This window comes from Chiloscyllium plagiosum, unplaced genomic scaffold (genome assembly GCF_037043375.1).
Source record: "Chiloscyllium plagiosum isolate Xiang-an unplaced genomic scaffold, Cpla_swu_hap1 HiC_scaffold_39, whole genome shotgun sequence".
In the NCBI taxonomy this organism is placed as follows: Eukaryota; Metazoa; Chordata; class Chondrichthyes; order Orectolobiformes; family Hemiscylliidae; genus Chiloscyllium; species Chiloscyllium plagiosum.
The window spans coordinates 58,860,374-58,866,920 of NW_028270177.1; the positions used below are offsets into that span (position 1 = coordinate 58,860,374).

Genomic DNA, 6,547 nt, shown 5'->3' on the forward strand with positions numbered 1-6,547 from the left:
TCCATGTACAACGTATCATCCGCCGTCATTTCCGCCACCTCCAAACAGACCCCACCACCAGGGATATATTTCCCTCCCCTCCTCTATCAGCGTTCCGAAAAGACCACTCCCTCCGTGACTCCCTCGTCAGGTCCACACCCCCCACCAAACCAACCTCCACTCCCGGCACCTTCCCCTGCAACCGCAAGAAATGCAAAACTTGCGCCCACACCTCCCCCCTTACTTCCCTCCAAGGCCCCAAGGGACACTTCCATATCTGCCACAAATTCACCTTCACCTCCACTCACATCATCTATTGCATTCGCTGCACCCAATGTGGCCTCCTCTATGTTGGGGAGACAGGCCGCCTACTTGCGGAACGTTTCAGAGAACACCTCTGGGACACCCGGACCAACCAACCCAACCACCCGTAGCCCAACACTTTAATTCCCCCTCCCACTCCACCAAGGACATTCCCGTAGATTCAAATGTCTCGGTCCATCGCGAGACCATGGCAACACGACGGTTGGAGGAAGAGTGCCTCATTATCTGCCTGGGAACCCTCCAACCACAAGGGATGAACTCAGATTTCTCCAGTTTCCTCATTTCCCCTCCCTCCACCTTGTCTCAGACAAATCCCTCGAACTCAGCACCGCCTTCCTAACCTGCAATATTCTTCCTGACCTCTCCGCCCCCACCACACTCCGGCCTATCACCCTCACCTTGACTTCCCTCCACCTATCGCATTTCCAACGCCCCTCACCCAAGTCCCTACTCCCTACCTATTATCTTAGCCTGCTGGACACACTTTCCTTATTCCTGAAGAAGGGCGTATGCCTGAAACGTCGATTCTCCTATTCCTTGGATGCTCCCTGACCTGCTGCGCTTTTCCAGCAACACATTTTCAGCTCTGATCTCCAGCATCTGCAGTCCTCACTTTCTCCTAGAACATTCCAATGGCCGACAAACCAATTCCAAATATTCTGAATTCACACACACACACACACATATGTATGTGTGTGTGTGTGTGTGTGTGTGTGTGTGTGAATTCAGAACATTAGAAATGGATGGTCGGCCATTTGAATGTTCTTCCTGTAGAATGTGAGAGCTTAGAGTTTACAGTAATGTCCTTGACATTTGAATCTAAGGGAATTGCACCCAACTCCATCTCCTTGGCAACAGCTTTATGGAACTGGAGCTGAACATTGGATCTTTGGGTAGTCTGAGGTGAATTGAGAGGAGTTATAGGGAGGCAGTTACACTTCAGGTACAAGAAAAAGATCGATCGTATACAGTCGGGAGACGAAAAGGGAACATGCAGCCAGTGCAGGCATCCACTTTGGCTGTGCCCATCTGTAACAAGCATACCGTATTTGTTACATTTTTGGGGGATGTCCTACGAGGGGTAAGCCATGGGGTACAGATCTCTGGCACAGTGTTTGTCCCTGTGATCAGAAGGGTAGGGGAGAGGGGAGGAGAGCAATAGTTATTGGGCACTACATGGTGAGGGGGACAGATTACAGTTTCAGTGGGTACAGGGCAGGCTCATGATTGATGTGATACCTCCAAGTTACCAAGGTTTGTGATGTCTCGTAGCGTGTTTTCTGGATCCTTAAGGGGAGGGGGAGCAGCCCGAGGTCATGTTTCACATATGCACTAACAACATATGTAATAAAAGTGATGTGGATGTATGGCAGAAATTCAGGGATCCAGGGTGACATCTTAGATCTAGATCAAACAGAGTTGATCTCTCTGATTGGTTACACATGCCACGTTATAGTAAGGGAAAGAACAGGGAGAGAGCAGATGAACACGTGGTTGTAAGGATAGTGCAGGTGATAGGGATTTGGATATCTGGATAGTTGGGGCTCATTCTGGAGTCGGTTGGACCTCTACAAACAAGATGGTCTTCACCTGACCCGGAAGGGTACCAACATCCTGAGTGGATAATTTCTAAAGCTCCTCAGGAGGGTTTAAACGAATTCAGCAGCGGATTGCGAACCCGAATTTTAGCTGCAGTTTGCTGGAAGTTTTGAGTGGTTCGGACATAAATAGGTTTTCGAGTTTGCGAGTGAATGCTGGCAAGGATGAAGGTGGTTTGAAGTCTGTCTACTTCACCGCTAGGAGCATCTGGGATAAAGCAGGTTGTCATGGGTTGTTCACTGGGACTTCAATATTGTGGCCATTTCAGAGACATGAATGGAGCACTAAAATGAATGGTTGTTCCTGGCACCTCAGTTTCGATTTTTTCAGTAAGAACGGGGAAGTCGTTAAAAAGGGGGAGATGTGGCATTTTTTGTCAAAGACAGTGCTATGGTAGCAGAAAAGATATTTGGTGAGGACCCGACTCAATCTGCTGAACTAGAATGGGCTGAGATTAAAATCAGGCAAGTGGAGGTCACCACCAAAATGTTCTAGAGATATGGAGGAAAAGATTGCAAAGATGATTCTGGATAGGAACGGAAGTAACAAGGTAGTTGTAGTGGAGAAGTTTAACTTTCCAAATATTGATTGGAAATGTTATTGTTTGAGGAGCTCTGATTGGTCAGTCTTTGTCCAATGTGTGCAGGAGGGTTTCGTGACGCAGCATGTAGATAGGCCAAGAAGAATCAAAAATATATTGGATTTGGTACTGCGTAACGAAGCAAGTCAACTGTTCGATTTGGAGATAATTAAGCACTTTGGTGATAGTGACCACAATTTGGTAAGTTTATTTAGTGATGGATAGGGATATTTCTATATATATCGCAGAACATGAGGTACCGCTGGGAGAAAGGCCAGTATGATGCGATCAGGCAAGGGTTATGATGCACCAGATGGAAAAGTAAACGCAGGGGTTTTGCACACCTGAAATATGGAGTTTGTTCAGGGAAGCGCTCATGCATGTCCTTGCTAAGTGTGTGTGTGTGTCATGCAGGGAATATGAGGTTGAGACAGGGAGCCATTTTTACTCAAAAAGTTGCATTTCTTGTCAAGATGGAGAAGGCGGTGCATGTAACATGTAATATGAAAGCTGAGTTAGGGCACTTGAACGTTAAAAGCTAGCAAGGAAGGGCCAAAAGAGAGAGGTACTCAGAGCAACAGGGGACATTAAAGGTCTTTAGCTGGCAGGGTCATTTAAAACCCTAAAGCTTTCTCTTGTCATTTCAAGAAGAAAAGAATATCTAGGATATGATTAGGGCCTGTCAAGAACAGTAGGAGGACGTCGTCAACGGAGTCCGAGGATAGGAGAGGCGCTGAATGTATATTTTTCATTATATCTCAAATGAAAAAGACAATGCTGTCGAAGAGAATTTTGAGATGCAATATGATAGAAAATACGAAATTGATATTCATAAAGACGAGTTGTTAGCAATTCTTGAAAGCCTGAAAATAGATTGTCCCCTGGGCTTGATGGGATGTATCATAGGATTCTCTGGGAATCGTGGGAGGAGATTGCAGAACTTATGACGACCAACTTTAGTTCGTCCGTGTCTATGACTCGAATTCAGCAAATATTGTCCCCTTCTTCACGAAGAGGAGTAGGGAGAACGCTGGAAATTATAGAACAGTGGAACGTATTTCCTTGAAGGTGAAGTTTTGGGAAAGGTTATGAGAGATATGATTTATGATCACCTAAGCAGGAAGAAGTTGATTCGCTACAGTCAACACGATTTTGCGAATAGCAGGTTGTGCCTCACAAACTTTATTGAGTTCTTTGAAAAGGTCAACAAACAAGTGGATGAGAGTAAAGTGATTAACATGGTGGATATGATTTTCACGAATGCACGGTCGGCTGTTGCATAAAATACAGAGACGTGGGATTGAGGGTGATTTCGCGGTTTAGATCAGTAAGTGGCTCGCTGAAAGAACACAGAGTGTGGTAGTTAATGGAAAATATTCATCCTGGAGTTCAGTTACTCATGGTGGACCATAAGGTTCCTTTTCGGGTCCACTGCTGTTTGTCACCTTTATAAATGACCTGGGTTCGAGCATGGGATGATGGATGAGTAAAGTCGCAGAACACACTAAGTCGATGGAGTTGTCAACAGTCCCGAAGTCTGCTGCAGGTTACAGACGGACATGAATAATCTGCAGATCGGGGCTCAGAGGTGGTATATGGAGGTTATTGTGGAAAAGTGTGAGGTGATTTACTTTGGAATGAACAACAAGAATAAAAAGTTCTGGTCTAATTGTAATATTCTTGGAAGTTTAGATGAGCAGAGCGATCTTGGCGTCCATGTATATAAAACTCTGAAAGTTAACACACACGTTGATGGATTTGTTTGCAATGAGCACAGTGTGTTAGTTTTTATTGGGAGAGGGATTTAGTTTCAGGGCCAAACGCTCCCTTTGCAGCTTTGGAAATTTGTCTGGTATGGCCAAACTTGTCGAGTTGCGTGCAGTTCTGGTTGCCACATTATAGAACGGATGTGAAAGCATTGGAAAGGTTGTAGACGAGATTTCCTCGGATGTTGCCTTCTGTGAAGGGAAGGTCTTACAAGGAAAGGCTGAGGGACTTGAGGCTGTTTTTGATTGAGATTAGAATTTTGAGACGTGAATTAATACAGACATAAAAGATGATCAGACGTTGCTTTAAGGTGGACAGTGAAGGCCTTTTTCTTCAAATGGTGATGGTTGGCACAATGGCACATCGATGTAATTTGAGAGTGATTGATGCCGAGGTCGATTCCTTTCTCAGAGAGTAGTAAGGGTGCAGAACGCCTTGCCTTCAACAGTCGTAGACTCACCAACATTCAGGGCAATTAAATGATCATTGGATACATTTACGGCTTATAATGCCAAAATGCTGGTCAGATGGACTTCACATTGGTATCACAGGTCTGTGCAACGTTAGTGCCAAAAGCTCTTTATTGCGGTGTAGTATTCCGTGTTTGAACTGTTCTTCAGCTTGAAGGTGCAATCATCTCTGTTTACTATCAGTAAAACAAACACCTGGCGAAAATCCAATGCGCAATTTTGGCAGTGCATGTACTGCCATTCAGTAATGAAACTATAGCAAGCTAACTCATTACACCGCTGGATCTGCCGTCTAATGATGACAAACGTCTCCTGATCTTACCACTGGGACTGTCAACCCAATTACTCATTTTTTTTTTTCTGTGGACCTGAAATGAAACATAGTGCAGAGCAGGTTATACTGAAAATGAATCACCGATTATGAAGCATCAACTTCAGGAAAATGGCACAGAAAATGTGGTGAAAATCGATTTTATTGAATACTGCGCACGTTTTCCGTGGCTTCCTGCGTTGATCACAGGAAATGTTATGTCGCCACTGTACTGGGATTTCCCTTCTATCGGCGTCAATTCGTCAGAGAATTCGATTCACTGACATTTCACCAACTTCCTTTGGCATGTTCATATGACACATCCACTCACACTGCACACAACATCAACAATGTTCAGCATACTACATCCATGAGCATGTGGAATAGTTTTCATAAACAGTGAAGTTCGGATAATGTTATGCAAAGGCAAATTGAAATTCAGTTTAATTAGTAAAGCCGCAGGAATCCAGAGTAAGATTCAAAATGTCAGAAATTCACGTTTATTACCTTGGGCAGAATTCCAGCCCAGCAAAGGGGAAATCTGCCCCTGAATTCCCTGAATCCATGCAATTGCTTGCTCCATGTGTCCACTTGGAAAGCTATGTGAAGGAACATTCAAACTGAAGGAGAACTTGTGAGAATCCTCTGCTGTCTGATCTAAAGCTGAAACAAGAGCTGTCTATTCGAGCTGGGAGGGAAGCGAGGTGGAGGTGAGACCAAAATATTACTTGGCGTTTATTTCATATTGTCCTCATTGTGATTGTTTAAAAACCCGGGCCAGAAATGTCACAGACACAAAGGAGCAGAAGGAGGCCATTCTTAACACCGATCCTGCCCTGCCACGGCATTCGATATCATTATGGCTGACACAACAATGTTAAGTCTTTTTCCAGCCCATCCACGTCATCGTGTTGCCTAGTGGCTAGCAGATATTTATCGATCTCTATCATAAATAGACTTCGAAAATGTAAATCTGTGAGAGGAAAATGTTCCGTTTTGAGACAGTGGGTTTCTGCACGAATATTGTTAGGTTTTCAGATGACAGCCGTGTCTGGTCTGACCACTTTGCAATACATAAATTAAAACTCGACTCTGACGGGATTCGAACCCAAAACCTTTGAATAGCAACTTGTACAGAGATGCAGAAGTCCAACGCGCTTTCCATTGCGCCACAGAGCCGCGCACAGAGTGAGTTTTAAGCACACACGTTTGCCTTTGACGCATTGCGTTCAGGACACCCATCTCGCGCCTGTCTGTCCTCGTCACACTTTCCAGTACCTGGTCCTTTGCCACGTGTGCTCTGGCTCATCAAGTGTTCGGTTACAGACTGCTGAAACGTTCTCATGATATTTAGCTTTACCACATGTTCAGATAATAATTTCCAGATAATCAATACTCTATAGGTGAAAGTATTCTTCCTAAATCTAATCCTTGTCTCCTGTCTTTCATTTATGTCACTCTGTTCCTTCCCAATACAGGCTTATCCCTGTCACACATATCTATCCTCTTCATAAAAAT

At 44.5% G+C, this 6,547-nt stretch overlaps 1 non-coding gene across 1 annotated transcript; it reads right to left on the minus strand.

The window, feature by feature from the left end:
* Positions 1–6,116: 6,116 nt before the first annotated feature.
* On the minus strand, positions 6,117–6,208 carry trnar-ucu (transfer RNA arginine (anticodon UCU)). Its single transcript is given in 2 exon segments — positions 6,117–6,152; positions 6,172–6,208. It is a non-coding gene; the product is annotated as a tRNA-Arg (tRNA).
* Between the last annotated feature and the right edge of the window lie 339 nt (positions 6,209–6,547).